The following is a 14,379-nucleotide window of genomic DNA, read 5'->3' as shown; positions in this document are numbered from 1 at the left end:
AAAGACGTCAATTCAGAAGATGTGAAGTATATAGGAAAGATTTAACCAGGAACGCCTGGGTGGTTCAGTGGTTGAACGTCGGCCTTCAGCTCAGGGCATGATCCTGGAGATTGAGTTCTGCATCGGGCTCCCTGCAGGGAGCCTGCTTCTCCCTCTGCCTGTGTCTCTGCCTCTCTCTATCTCTCATGAATAAATAAATAAAATCTTTTTTAAAAAGTAGTGGGGATTGTTTTCTTATTATAGAGTTTTGAGAGTTCTTTTAAGTCCTTTATCAGATACATGCTTTGCAAATATTTTCTCCCTAATGCTAACCTGACTTTTCATTCTTTCAGCGGTGCCTTTTGTAGTGCAAAAGTTTTTGATTTGTACAATTTTCTGTTAAGGATTGTATTATTGGTATCATAGCTAAAAATCCTTTGCCAAATCAAAGGTCATAAAGATTTCATAGTCTTAGGTTTCACATTTAAAGCTAGGATCCACTCTTCCCCCGAGCGGCCTGAGGGGACCTCTGGAGATGGTTCGCTACTCGCTGGACCCAGAAAACTCTACAAAATCATGCAAGTCGAGAGGTTCAAATCTTTGTGTTCACGTTAAGAACACACGTGAAACTGCCCAGGCCATCAAGGGTATGCATATTCGAAAAGCCACCAAGTATCTGAAAGATGTCACTTTGCAGAAGCAGTGTGCGCCATTCCGTCGCTACAATGGTGGAGTTGGTAGGTGTGCACAGGCCAAACAGTGGGGCTGGACACAGGGGTCGGTGGCCCAAAAAGAGTGCTGAATTTTTACTGCACATGCTTGAAAATGCAGAGAGTAATACTGAACTTAAGGGTTTAGATGTAGATTCTCTGGTCATTGAGCACATCCAGGTGAACAAAGCCCCTAAGACGTGACACAACCTACAGGGCTCATGGCCAGAATAATCCATACATGAGCTCTCCCTGCCACATTGAGATGATTCTTACTGAAAAAGAGCAGATTGTTCCTAAACCAAAAGAGGAGGTTGCACAGAAGAAAAAGATATCCCAGAAGAAACTAAAGAAACAAAAACTTATGGCCCGGGAGTAAATTCTGCATGGAATGAATGCAAATAAAAATTTAAAAAATAAATAAAAATCTAGGATCCATTTTGATTTGATTTTTGCATATGATGAATGATATAGATTCACATTCATATTTTTAAAAACAGAAAGCCAATTATTCTAGTACCTCTTGTTGAAAAGACAATTTTTTTTCTACTAAATTGACCTTACGTCATCAAAATCATTTGTCCATATATACAGAGGTTCATTATGAAGTTTTTATTCTATTTCATTGCTCTATTTGTCCTATTTTAATACCAATAAAACATTGTATTGAATACTGCAACTTATAAATCTTAAAATCAGGTAGTATTATTTTATCTGTGAAGCCATCTAGACCTTGAGTTTTCCCTTTAGGAAGATTTTGGGTTTGGGGGGTATTTTTTGTTTATTTGGTTTACTAAAACTACAATTCCTTCAATAGACACAGAAATTTTCAGATTATCTCTTTTTTCTTGAGTGAAGTTTGTTAGTTTATGTCTTTCAAAGAATTTGAACTTTTACATAAGTGTCAAATGTGTTGACATAAAGTTATTCATAATACTCTCATATTATCCTTTTAATATCTGTAGAATCTGCAATGATCTTGCCTCTCATTCCTGTTACTGATTTGTGTTTTCTCTGTCCTACTCAAACAAAATTTAAACCTATTGCATTTTTATTTTCATTCAGTTAAAAATATTTCTATTTTACTTGTTTCTTCTTTGCCCATTGGTTATTTAGAAATATGTTATTTTGTTTCCAATATTTGGGGGATTTTTCTAGGAACCTTTCTGTTTTTAATCCTAATTTAGTTCTATTGTGGTTGAGAATATACTTTAAATGACTTGAATTCTCTTGCATTTGTTGTGAATTGTTTTATGGTCTAGAATATGGTCTATCTTTGTGCCCTTGAAAAGAAAATATATTTTGATGTTGTTCAGTGGAATACCCTATAACTAGGAAATCTGTTGTAATTCAAGTAGGAAGCTAACAGGAAAGTATTGGTCTCATTCATCAAAGCAGAATTTAGCATCTGTGTAATTATAATGAAGGTGATGATGACGGTGATGATAGTGATGGTGATTTTGATAAATAGGAGCTATTGTTTATTGAATGTTCAATGCTTTTTTTTCTAAAATTTTTCTTCCTATTTTATTTCTAGAAAAGCTAGTCTCTTTTTCATTACCATTTGCAAAATTCATTCACAAATGAACAACCAAAAAAAAAAAAAAAAAAAAAGAAGCAAAACCCCTGAATGATCTACTTATTCCTCTAGCATTCCCCTGGGAGTACTCAATTTTAAAATTATTTCCCAATCCATACATTTTTTTACACTGTCTCATTCTCATTAACAACTTTGTGAAAGTTTGAGGTGGAGAAGGCATAACTCAAATGACTTGAGACTTGCTCAAGAAACAGAGTGAGTCAATGGTGTAGCTCAAGGGGGGTTGAAATCAGAGGGCTTAAAACATAAAATCTCTTCTCTTATTCACTATCTTAAATCTGAAATTATATTTTATAGATCTATTTTGGCTGATAGAAAAAAAATTGAGAATCCTTAGAGGGGTAACATTGTGAGATAGTATATTACCAGCCTTTAAATCTTAGAGCTCATGTAGACATTCAGGACAGATTGGAGGATAGAGAAAGAGAAACTGGATACTTGAGAAGAATGAGGAGGAGTTGGAAAGGTATGCAGGAAGTTAAAGCCAGAATCATTCTAAGGACTTGAGTGGAATCCAGGCCTACATGAACCAAAGGTCATTAAAATGTAAAGAGGACCTTGCTTTCCTACCCCTTTCTCTTTTAAATCCATCCATTTATTGAACCATCCAATCCTTCTAGCTTGTTATTAGTTCCATATTCTTCTAGTCTCAACCACAAGAACTTAAGGAACCAAGGAATAGCAGTGAGGAACCACCTAGGCATCCCTAAGTTACCTTCAGTTCAAGAACACCTGTGCACCAACACAAACTTTCTGAAGTCAGCTTTTCAAGGTTCCACATGATATAGTGAAATCAGTTGTTCTTAGGCCACAGGCTATTCATTCATCACCAGGCAGGATCTCGGGTCTAGTGAAGGAAGAGAACAGGAACACTCAAAGAATTTCTTCTCAATTACAAGCCCAGGCCAATACTGAGAACATCTTTTTCTTAACTTTTCTTTGCTAAAGTGAAAGAAAACAGCCTTCCTTGAAATTATATGATTCACTAAAAACATCTGATATTAATTCCAGGAACAAGGGCTTGAAATACAAAGACATAGAGAAAGCAACAGGGACTCTCTGATAGAGAGTCAATGGGATGAGATGTGGCAACTTCTTACTCTATGTATCATCAGCTGTCACTGCCTGCACATAAAACTGGTGTCCTTAGTCTTGTAAAATACCTCATTCCCAGCACCAGTGCTCAGGCAAGACATTTAATTGTGTCAAAGAATGCCAGCCACATGAGATGATACTGACAGGGATTTGAATTATTATTAAGAAATTCAGGTCTTCCGGGAGTAATTGTGGAGATACTTTTTCTTGTATTTTTTTGTAATTTCAAAAACTTATTCATGACAAGCAAGTACCTCTTGTGAAATTACTGTTAGGGTCTGAATGTATCCCCCCAAATTCAAATATTGAAATCCTAACCTCCAAAGATCATGTTATTGGTAGCTGGAGCCTTTGGGAAGTGCGTAAGCTCAGAGGATGGAACTCTTATAAATGGGCTTGCTGCCTTATAAAAGAAGTTCCAGAAAGATCCCTAGCTCCTTCTACCATGTGAGGATACAATGAGAAGTCTGTGATCCAGAAGAGAACCCTCACCCAATCATACTGACACCTTGATCTTGGACTTCCAACCTCCAGAACTATAAGAAATAAATTCCTATTGTTTATAAGCTACTCAATCGTAGGTGTTTTGTTACAGCAGCCTGAATGGACGAAGATAATGACAAAATGTTCTAGAAATAATTTTTTATTTCTAACCATCCCAATAGTCAATAGCAGTAGGTAGATCTAAGAGGGTTAGATGTGAAGTAGATCACATAGTTAGATAATCCAGTCCCCTACGGTTCTTGCCCACGTGTGTTATGCACAACACATAGGGCACATCACAACATATCATGCTGATTCACATACTCAACAAAATTAAAGAAATCACCAACCAGGGGCACCTGGGTGCCTCAGTAGGTTACCCATCTGCCTTTGGCTCAGGTTATGATCCCAGGGTTCTGGGATTGAGCCCTGTGCTGGGCTCCCTGCTCAGCAGGGAGTCTGCTTCTCCTTCTCCTTTTTCCACTTCCCCTCCCCACCCCTGCTTGTGTGCTCTTTCACTCTACTCTCAAGTAAATAAATAAATACTTTAAAAAAAGAAAGAAAGAAAATACCAACCAGTCATTGTCTACATCAATCACATAGGCCAAGGCACAACTGCTATACTGTCTTGGGTTTAGGTGAGAATGATGGGCTTCAGACACTGCACTGAGGGGTGGTGCCTAAGAAGGCCTCATTCAGAAGAGAGGGGCTGATGGTGGCCGTTCTAGGAAAGCCTAGCACCAAGTTCACTGCAGATATTCATCATCATCTTTGTCATGTTGCAACGCCCACAATACAATTACTGAGAAACAGGATTCAGTGGTCCCCAACTTCCAACTGTCACATGGAAAAGGAACAAAGAGAAGGGAGAGGCACTGTTCTCTATTATAGTCACCTCTGTGTCTGTGGATATGGGTATGAGTGTATATGAGTGTGTGTGTGGGTGTGAGTGTGTGGATGTGAGTGTGTATGGGTGTGGGGGGCATGAGTGTGTATGGGTGTGTGTGTGTGGGAGTGTGTGGATGTGAGTCTGTATGGGTGTGGGGGGTATGAGTATGTATGGGTGTGTGTGTGGGTATGTGTGGGTGTATGGGTGTGAGTATGTATGTGTAGCTTCCCTTCAGTCTCGCACCACTGTTGCTATTTTCTAAATTGTTGCCAGTTTTCTGGCTCTACTGCCTCAAATCTAGCAAAAATTCCCTAAATCCCACAGCCCTGGACCGCTGTTTCCTCCCCCTGATTTAGTCTTGCTGTCTGTTCCAACCACTAATATTTAGCGCCTGCTATGTATTTCCAGTTTATCTTTCCAGTTTAAGTATTTGTCATTTGTTTTTGCATGTTAATTTGCATAATGGATATGTAATATACTTAAGTAACAAATTATGACTTTTAGACTAATAATAACTTCCCTCAGATTATTTTCATCCCATTCTACTTCATGCAAGAGAGAAATGATGGATAAAAAAAGAAAAATTTGTTCAGTGTGAAATCAGCCAAGTGATGACCATAAAATATGTAATTAGAATCAGAGTTAGACCACTGTCTGGAAACCCTGGCCTCCATCTCAATCTTTGGGACAACATAATTATTTAGTTTAGGGATTTAAATGTGAGTTTACTTGGGAGAGGGAATTGGTAAGCTATTTTTACTCAGTATGAGTATCCATTTGGATAGGAAGGAAAAACAAAAAAAATATATAAGGATGACATCTTGGAAGTCCCAGAGAGGGCAGCATCCAGGTAAGGAATGACATGGGAAATGGAAACAGAGGCAATGGAGGTCACATAATTACACTATTTTGCTTGTAGCTGGCCTTAAGCATATCATAAACACAGTAACATATCTTGGTTTGCCAAATCAAGATGTACGCCTTTTGTTTGTTTGTTTGTTTGTTTGTTTGTTTGTTTGTTTTTAGAGAGAGTATATGTGTGTGAGTCGAGGGCAGTGGTGAGGAGCAGACGGAGAGGGTGAGAGAGGATCTTAAGCAGGCTCCATGCTCAATGCAGAGCCTGATGTGGGTGGGGCTCTATCTCACAACCTGAGATCACAACCTGAGCCGAAATCAAGAGCTATAAGATTAACTGCCTGAGCCATCCAGGTGCCCCAAGGCTTATGCATTTTAGAGCAGCATCTCAACCTGGTGATCAGGAAATCACAATCCAGCTGGAAAAAAAAAAAAGAGAGAGAGAGAGAGAGAGAGAGAATTCCAAAACATATATCCCATGGACTGGAAATGTCAGGAGAAAATGTACTTTCCTTCTCTTTCCCCAAAGCATGAAACCTGAGGCATCTTAAACTAAGAATGATTACAGAGCACATGACTCTTTGCTCATAAAACATCTTGGAAGAAACTGGGGCTATACTTTTGGCTCTAAGTTGTAGATGAAGCAGGAAATGTTAAAATATTCTGGACTCCTTCACAAAGGCTCTCAGTCTAATACTGAATAAGGAACTCTTTTGGAAAAGATGAAGGATTAACAGGTGTGGGTTTTAAGTGTGTGCATTCCCCTTAGCTGACTCTTAGACATGTCCCCATGGCTCTGTCTTTGAGCGACAGAAGGAGATGAAGCCTTAGGCGGCCGATGCACAGATACAAAGATGCTTACGTTGTCAGGAGCAAAAAGGAAACCGTGAGTCACATAGAAAAGAAGGATTAAGTGTCTTAATGAGTTTTTTTTTTCTTTTGCTTTTTCTGGAATTCTTACTAGGAAAAAAAGAGCAGCTTTTCCTTTCTTAATGCAACAAATATTATTTTTTAAATTTAGAGATGAAGAACATGTTTATATGTACAAAACTAAGTGATTTTTTTTCCCAATTTACACTTCTCCTTCTGTTTCATTAAGGTCGAACAACACACCTCCTAGGAGATGAACTGCTACATCTTTAGACTTAAAAAACTTAGAGTACTTAAGTTTACACAACTAAATCTTATAACATTTCTGTGCTTTTAGAGGCAAGGGTATGCTTCTATTAAACACTAGTTATGATGGTTCTATACTGCTGAAAAATATAGCGGTTTAAAAGAAGAAATTCTCACCTTGTTTTCCCTTAAGTTTACCAGATTTACTGAATTTTATCCAAAGTGTTACACTATCAGCAAAGTATGTGGCAGATGGTGAGAGAAAAGAAGCAAAAGAAAAAAAAAATGTCCTAAAAACTCTTATCCACCTTCCAGCTTAAAGTACTTCACTTACTGTTTTTAGTGGAAGATACACAGTGGGGCTTAAACCAATGTTCACTAAGGCATACCTCAAGAAACTTGTGCTTTATTGGATTTTCAAAATATGGGCAATGAGGTTGGTAGACAGGTTGCCAAGCCCATACAAAAGGAATTAAACTATTATATATGAAACTAAGGTTTTTGTTTAATCTTTAAGCTCATCTCCTAATTTGCTAGAGAGTGAGCCATGCATTCCGAAATCATTCAGTCCTGAGGTTTCCCCCATTTAGGGATTTTCATAGTTTTAAGTTATTAGGAAAATGATGTTTCTCCGGTGGTGGCTAATGGTTGGAGTGGCCCCCTGTTCTGTATGAAGATCTTAAGCACCTCTGTGCCTCATACATTTTTGTCAGATTTGGAGCCTGGCCAGCAAGAGATCAACTAATCCAAACAGACTAGTCATTAAGGAAGTAAAGTTGGAATCATGTTTTCTTGAAGATAAAGTTGAAACTTCAAGTTTTGAGGGAAAAGGGGGGAAAGTTTAATTTTGAAGAGTGACAGTGGTTTTCATATTCCTCCCTCAATAATGAAGAATATATCACATTATATGAATTATATCAATTGTACTTATTTTTTTAATGACTGAAGTCCATCTTCCATCTCCCATGGAACTAGAAGCTGTTTGTGAACAGAAACTGCCTCCTTATCTTTGTATCCCCACAACCTACCATAATGCCTGGAGACTGAGGACCTTTGACAACTACAATTGGATATCACAATTATGAGAATAACTGAAATTAATGGCAAAATGTGACAAAGCAGTGTTTGAGGAGGAACATTTGTCTACATTCCTAAGACTGCCCAGGGAAGAGAACACTGATCAATGCAACCATTCCAGGTCTTTGGTAAGAAACACTAAACATCTAATATCTTGTAGAAGTTAAAACAGAAAAAAAGAGCTACCTAATAATTACAACCTACAAAATATCATGAGCTTTCTGGGAGCCACATCACCGTCAGGATTGTTTAACAGAGGTGTCATAAACAATTAGAGATGTTGTAAATGTATTCGGTGAACATCGGATTTTTGGTCTCCTTCCAGATTAAGAGTTAATTCTTGATTCCTAAAACAGAGTTGGCCTACTCATTTGGCCACAATAACTTGGTGAGTACATCCCATAATCATGGTCTGCATTCTTGTGCTGGCTCTATAGTCAGAATTGAGCATGCTTTTAGGTGGTCTTTCTTTCTTTCCTTCTTTCCTTCTTTCTTTCTTTCTTTCTTTCTTTCTTTCTTTCTTTCTTTCTTTCTTTCTTTCTTTCTTTCTTTCTATTCATGAGAGACACACAGAGAGAGGCAGAGACACAGGCAGAAGGAGAAACAGGCTCCATGCAGGGAGCCCGATGTGGGACTTGATCCCGGATCCCAGGATCACGCCTTGAGCCTATGGCAGCCACTCAACCACTGAGCCACCCAAGTGTCCCGGTGGTTTAGTTTTCTAAGATAATTTTCCTTGTAGAAGGAAACAAGTGTTCTAATACAACTTAGCTTTATTATAAGATGAGGCACACCTTTAATAAATTATAGATTGACCTGATGGCACTAATTATTAGTCTTTTGTAGATTTTGGTTAGCATTCCGTGAATTTTACGAGAATGTAATAATGCCCAGCAACCAGGCGAACATTGTCAAGATGTACCAGTCAAAATGTTGGGAACTGTGTCTTCCTATAGACCCCCCCTGCCTCCAGGCTTATTCCCCCTGACCCATTTTCTTCTCTTGTGCAATAATGACCATTCTAATATAAAACGAAACATAAAACTATACCAGTCTCCATAAGACCCTTTAATGGCATCCAACTGCCTTCAAAGGGAAGTCTAAATGGCCCTGAATGATTTCCCTTTGACTACCTCTTAGCCTCAATCCCTCATACTCCCTCCTTTGCTCTAGGTTCAGACAGTTGAACAATTTAGTCTCCAATTTTGACATGTTACTCTCATCACTTCAGATCAGTGATTCTCCACAGGGAGTAATTTTATTCTCAAGGGACACTTAACAATGTCTAGAGACATTTTTGGCTATCAATTCAGGAGATGCTAGAGGCCAGAGATGCTGCTATACATACTATAATGCAAAGAGGAATCCCTCATATCAAAGAATTCACCAGCCCAAATGTCTCTGGTACCTTCCTTAAGAAACTCTGCTTTAGATAAATGAATGATAGCAAATTATGTGCAACAAACATTGAGTGAAATCCCTTTAAAACAGTGTATCTAAAATAAGGTTGGCAAACTATGGTCCATGGTCCAAATCTGGTCCACTGCCTGTTTTTGTAAGTAAAATTGTATTGGCACACAGCAATGCATATTTGTTTATGCATTGCAGTCTTGTTCCTGGTGCTTTTGAAGCAGAGATGAGTAGTTGAGACAGAGACCATATGGCTCACAAACTAAAATATTTTCTCTCTGGCTCTTTACAGAAAAATTTGTCAACTCCTGCTCTAAGACATCTCTACTGTTCCACTCCTAAGATTGCAGAAAATGTAGTATACAACTTATGACTTGTACATAGGAAAGAAATTTTTTTTTCCAATTGGCACACTGTTTCTGTTTTAGAACAGAAAATATAGGCATAGGATAACAATTGGATGTCCAACTAGTCTTCTGGGAAAAGTATTTCCTGTGAATTAATAATGAGCTTTTCTGGCAAGATATCATTAAAAAGAGAAGTTCGGGGCTTGGAAGAAGTAGGTGGGGGTGGGAGAGGTGAAGTGGGGTAAGAAGAGCTTAGTCATCAGATCTCACCATTTCCTCCCTAGAGATCTCTCCACTCAGTATAATCCGAACACAGCCTAATATGCCATTTGAGGCAAGCAGATCCTGTCACTTCTCAGCTTCAGGCACTTGCTAAAACTTACAAGGAGAGATGGTTGGGAGCAGAGATCCATGTGGCTATTCTGAGGAAAATAGCTAATCAAACCAATCATTGCCAGCCTTACTCCAACTTCTCAAAAGTGAGAACTCACTTTGTGGTCAAATCTTCCTTTTAACTTTAGCAGATAGATTGCAAATAAAATGGGAAGCAGGCCAAAGCCATAAAAGATGTGTGACACTTGAAATGTTTGCTAGGGTTTCCCCACATGGTTTTTGTTGGCACATGTAACAGTTGAAAACACAGGTATATTTCAGATGCATAAAATGCCAATTTAATGTATAAGCTCTTTTTTATAATAAACATCAATTTGTTGTGTTTATAGTGAAGGAAACTTATTCCTTATAACCACTGTGTAACCACATGCACATACATGCCACACACTGCTTCTTACTTCATGAAGTATTTATAGTTAGGGTAGCTTCCCAGGAACTATAGGAGAGGGAGAGGAGTTTTCAGAGTTCCTCAAGTGACACATTTTCCCTGGGGGCAGATTGGGAAGGGTGCTAATCCTGCCATGGGGATATACACAAATCAGGCAAACCAAAATCAGAATCTTCCCAGATATCTCTGAAAAAAAAAATGTGTGCAAGAAGTTCAAGAGTTAAGGCTTATAAAATAATATAGAGATTGTCCTAAGGTAAAATGCCTATATCAACAATATGATATACAAGAACAATATAAAGCCAAATAGTACCTTTGTGAAAATTATTTTTAAAATTGCTTTCTATGGAGGATGTAGCTCTGAAAACATAAGATGAAGTCTTAGAGCAGCAACAAGACTAGGAAACTGAACCTGAGATTATGAAAGAGAGCTTTTCCTAGGGAAAAAAAAAGAAAACTTAAAACTGCATCAAGTAATTATAAGATACCTAAATACACTATGACCATGAAAGAAATTCAATTATTAGCTGAAAATCTTCACCGGTTTAAAAAAAAAAAAACAAATAAGATTTTTCTAAGGTGAATTCTATGAAACTTCCAAAGTACAAATCATCTCAAGCTCTTCTAAAAAAGAGAAAAAGCATTCTGAGGCAATGCATTCTGAGGCAAACATAATTTTAATGCCCAAACTAGTAAAGGATAGCTTGTAAAATGAAAGTTACAGGCAAATATATCAGAAACAAAAATGCAAAAATTATAAACAAAATCTTAACAAGCCAAACCCAATAGTAAAAAAAAAAAATACATATAACATCATGACTGAGTTAAGATTATCCCAGGAAATCAAGGGTGGTTTAATAGAGAATCTATAGATGTCCTTTACTACATTAGCAGATTACTGGAGAAAAATAATGTGATCTCAATTTAGCAGGAAAAAAAAGTACTTGATAAAATTTAATACAAATTCATAACAAAAGATTTGGTGCATTTGTTTTTAAGCACATTTTTTCTCAAACAGAACGCAGAGTTTCAAAGTAGCTAGATAGGAATGTAGAAACTTGAAATATTTTGTCACTTTGAAGATCACTGGGGAAAGGAGGAAACTACTTAATGAATAGTGCTGACTGACATGATTCTCCCTCAGGAAAAGAAAATGAAACTAAATCTCTCACATCAGACCATACACATTTCAAAATCAGATGAAATCCTAGATGAATTAAGGACATCAAATAAGTGGCACTTTAAGACATTTAATTTGGGAGAATATAGCCTCAGGGTAAGGGAGTCATCCTAAGACATAAAGAGCACTAGTCATGGAAAAAAGTTAACAAATTCATCCATGCTAAAAATTAAGAACTTCTATTCATCAAAAGATAGCACAAGTCACATACTAGAAGGGCTTTAAAAGCAACACAAAAACTGACAAAAGCCGAGTTCTAAAATATATAGAAACTCTTATATGTCAGGAAAAGACAACTCGTTAGAAAAGGGGATACCAGTTTTGAACAGTTATTTCACAAAGAGAAAGGAGAAATGGCCAATACACACCTCACAAATGCCTAACTTCTCTGGCATCTTAATTTGCATTGTCTTGGTTACTAATAAAATGCCACTTTATACTCATTAGATAAGCAAAAATTGCAAAGCCTGGAAATAAAAGTATTGGCAAGGATGTGGATCAAAAAGAATTTACATATGTGCTGAGATGTGGAAATTGAACAGTCACTTGGGAAAAAAACTGAGCATTATCTTCTCAAGTTGAACATTAGCATACACTGTGACTTAGCAATTCTGCATCCATCCCCAAAGTCAAGTGCAAGAATGTTCATGGTAGAACAATCATAATTTAAAAAAAGAAACAATCAAAAAATTCTACAACAAGAAATAGATACATTTAGTACAGGCTCATAAAGACATATTATACAGTAGGGAACATGCGTGAATTATAATTATGTGTAACGCTACCAAGGAATTGCAAAGTTGAGCGACAAAAGCAAGTTGAAAAATATTATATTGAAAATGGTAGCATTTTAACAAAGCTCAAGCAACAAAACTCAACAAAATGTTCTTTTTTCTTTTTTAAAGACTTTAGTTATTTATTCGAGAGAGAGAGAGGGAGAGACATAGGCAGAGGGAGAAGCAGGCTCCATGCAGGGAGCCTGATGTGGGACTCGATCCCAGGACCCCAGGATCACGCCCTGAGCCGAAGGCAGACGCTCAACCTCTGAGCCACTCAGGTGTCCCTCAACAAAATATTCTTAAGGGTTACATACATATAAAAATTGCCCCCCAAAAAGGAGGGATGAGATTGATAAACATAAACTTCAGGATAGTAGTCACCATATATGGAAGGCAAGAGAAAATACTATAATGTTCCAATTCATAATTTCAATGTAAGTTCTTGAATGTTCATAATTCTTCTTGAGAATTTATGTATGTTACCTATTGTTTTGTATGTATAAGCCTAATGTAATAAATATTTTAATGCAAACACCATTGATGTAGACAAACTTCAGAAAGTGAAGTCTGGAAAGTTAGGTCTAGCAGAAAACACATGTGTTAACTCAAGATTAATCATTTAAGGGTGAGATTGCTTCCATCAATAATAATAGCAAGCCCCCTTGCATAAGGTTCTGATCAGGGACGAGAGACTGGTCCCAGTCTAGAGACTGGTCTAGAGACTATGGGCAGTAAGATGAAGTTGCTTCCTTAGATATGTACACAAATCACTGAGATAATGTGTCTGAAACAAGTTGGTATCGTGTTACAAAACTGTAGAAATGAAAGAAAAAAAAACAAGTGGTGAAGACCAAATATTTTATAGTCTCTCTTTTTTTTTCAAAGACTTTATTCATTTATTCATGAGAGACACACACACAGAGAGAGAGAGAGAGAGAGAGAGAGAGAGAGAGGCAGAGACACAGGCAGAGGAAGAAGCAGGCTCCATGCAGGGAGCCCGACGTGGGACTCGATCCTGGGCCCCCAGGATCACGCCCTGGGCTGACGGCAGTGCTAAACCGCTGGGCCACCCAGGCTGCCCTTTTTTAGTCTCTCATAGTCAAAATAGGAGTGAATGAGAATGTGGACAAATATGTTGGACCCACATGCCTGTCCTCACAGCAGAATGTTGATTCAATCCTTTGCAGGGAAGGGGTCTTCAGATTGGGGAAAGTGTGTCACCACATCAGTGCAACGATGCCAAGCTTATCCTTCACTCGGATCCCTGTTCATCAAGAATCATTCGGACTGAAATTTTCTATTCCCAGTAGTTTTTCCTCCTGTGTTCTGTCAAGTGAGTGATAGAATTATGAGGCTAGTTCAGTCTTTTTTCTTCATATGTGTGTATCTGCATGTGTGTTTAAATCACATGCACACTTGCTGGTAGCAAAAGCCAGTCCTGTGTGAGTCTGGGCATCATGAGTCAGCTCTCTCTGGACACCATCCCCTCTGCTCCAAGCTGAAGAGACCATACCTAAAAAGCTTGCAACAACACCTACAACACAACTGAAGGGCTGCAGACAACCCAGGACAATGCCTCTCTGAAGTCTCCCTGAAACTCACTGCAAATAGGGAGTCTGTCTGGGCATCAAACGCCTCTCTGACTAGGGAAAAGGTTCTAAACAACTGCCACCTACACAAGCGCTCTCTCTAGCTGCTATGGAGACTGCTTTCAAACGAAATACTGGACTAGGCACCTTCTCCTCTCTGCTTTCCCGTGGAAACAGACTCATAACCTGGAGGCAGGGGGTGGTCTCAGCTATAAGATCGGCCTAGTTCTTACCACGTCCTATACGCTGTAGCCACGTCATTGTGGCCTATCTTAGGACGCTCACTCTCTGCTGGCACAGGATCAATTTCATTTATGGACTGAACCACCAAATCCGTGGATCTCAAAGATGAGTTCCTGGTATGGCCTATCTTTTCATTTCAGAAAGCTAGTCTTCACTTTAGAAAGTTGATCATTGGTCAACTTTCTTCAGAGACTTAGAACAAGTTATTTTAAGATTTGTGTGGAATCAGAAAAGACCCCGAACAGC

General features: G+C 38.2%; 1 pseudogene; it reads left to right on the top strand.

Moving 5' to 3' along the window:
- Positions 1–514: 514 nt before the first annotated feature.
- On the top strand, positions 515–1,068 carry LOC129503885 (60S ribosomal protein L17-like; annotated as a pseudogene).
- Positions 1,069–14,379: the final 13,311 nt, after the last annotated feature.

Source organism: Nyctereutes procyonoides, unplaced genomic scaffold, assembly GCF_905146905.1.
Source record: "Nyctereutes procyonoides isolate TBG_1078 unplaced genomic scaffold, NYPRO_anot_genome, whole genome shotgun sequence".
Lineage (NCBI taxonomy): Eukaryota > Metazoa > Chordata > Mammalia > Carnivora > Canidae > Nyctereutes > Nyctereutes procyonoides.
The sequence above is the reverse complement of the archived record's forward strand: the minus strand, read 5'-3'. Positions and strand labels throughout refer to the sequence as shown.